This window comes from Equus quagga, chromosome 1 (genome assembly GCF_021613505.1).
Source record: "Equus quagga isolate Etosha38 chromosome 1, UCLA_HA_Equagga_1.0, whole genome shotgun sequence".
Taxonomy (NCBI): Eukaryota; Metazoa; Chordata; class Mammalia; order Perissodactyla; family Equidae; genus Equus; species Equus quagga.
The window spans coordinates 128,198,981-128,200,726 of NC_060267.1; the positions used below are offsets into that span (position 1 = coordinate 128,198,981).

The 1,746-nt window shown below is 40.0% G+C and overlaps 1 pseudogene; it reads left to right on the top strand.

Moving 5' to 3' along the window:
• The first annotated feature begins 1,092 nt into the window (after positions 1-1,092).
• On the top strand, positions 1,093-1,288 carry LOC124231425 (uncharacterized; annotated as a pseudogene).
• Positions 1,289-1,746: the final 458 nt, after the last annotated feature.

Below are 1,746 nucleotides of genomic sequence, written 5' to 3' on the forward strand. Positions count from 1 at the left end.
TCTATTGGCAGATACCGAGCTCATATCTGAGTCAAAAAGACCAAACCAAGACAAAAACCTAGAACCACGGTTAAAATCATGCCCCTATTTCTCTGCACTTACACACAGGGACTTCCTTTTCAAATACAAACTTGGAGTTTAGCATATGCCATGAGACAGCTGCATGAGAAGTTACTCTTAAGAGAAAAGTAAGTGTTTGATGTTTGTGTCTTCTAACACTGAAGATGGAAAATCTGCCCAGCAACTCACAAATCAGGGAACAGTTGACAGAAAAATGTGCTTTGGCAGCATTGCTTGTTGCATGCTTTAAAAGGAAAATTGAAAACATAGGCTCGCCAGGGTCAGATGGTTATTATTGGAAGCTGGCTCTTATAAAACGTAATACATACCATTTCCCCCATCTAAATTGCATTGCTTTGTCCAAGTCACCCAACGGGGCCCTGGATAAGGTGTTTTTCTGTTGTAGATAACCACCTAGGTTTCCAAAATCACGTCCACTTAAAAGTGGGGGCCTGAAGAACACCAACAGTGACAGAAAAATGATATTTTTCTGTAACCTCAGCATCACAGAAAATAGATCCACAAGAAATAGTTTACAAAAAGGGAAAACCTTGTTATTAAACACATACAGTCCTATTCAGCAAAATCTGCTGCTGACAGCGACTTCCAAAAGTAGGCCTTTTAGAGAATCTCACTCTATATTAGGGTTTTAAGAAACTCAGATCAAGGTATCTTTATGACTTTTTTGTGGATGGATCTATGTCAATAAGAGAACATTTTTTTAAATACTAAATAAGTAACAACCATCAAGGAAGTAGAGAGAGGAGTGGAGGTACAAGGAAGAACAGTCTGATGGAGTCACGATTTCACATGAACCTGCACATGTGGTTTGACAAGGTTTCTAAGGTCAGCTAATTACAAAATTCTGCAGGGCTAATAATTGGCCCATGTAAGCTTTTAACAAAATGTCACCTGGATGCCCCAACCCTAAAAATATCCAATGCCGTTTTGGTGTGAGTAGCCGGCTTACAGCTGTAAAACAGAAACTGAGTCTAGACTCTAGAATATGGTGCTATTATTTTGAAATCCTGGAAGGACGGAAACAGTGTCTTCTGCTTGATCCAGAAAGACGTTCCTCGTAAAAGTCCGTAGAAAATTAAAATCTTCCACAAGAAGGAGCGGCGTTCTCTCCTGAGTGTGAAGCCAGCTCTTGGTGTTGCTTCACTGCAACTGCCATTTGCCATTCATGGTCTTGGGAATAAGAGAGAGAGGACAGAGTCTGAGTGATTTCTGAAAAAGAAGGGGAGGAGGAGGGCTATCGTACATACATTAATGGTGACCACAAATTTATAGGGAGAAGAAAAGATGCATGTGCAGCCAAGAAAAATAAGTGTTTAATAACTCCTTTTATTTCTAAGAAACAATTGAAATTTCATAGCTCTGAAAAGAGAAGTACAAAAATGGATACCCATTTGGAAGAAAGTGAAAGCTTTGGTTAATTAATCTGTTAAATGCTGATGTGAAAGAGCCTTTCCTCTCAAAGTAAAGCTAGTCTACCCATTACCCCTTCCCTCAGTGAGTAATCCCTCGCTCTTTTCTCATCGCCAGATATGCCCATTACCTCCTCCAATATGGAAATGGAAGCCCAGTTCCCTCTCCTTTTCTGACAATAGCATCATCTGAGATAACACTTCTGCCTGGATTCATGCAGCACTTTTGTGCTTAATCTTCACAGAATCAGCACCA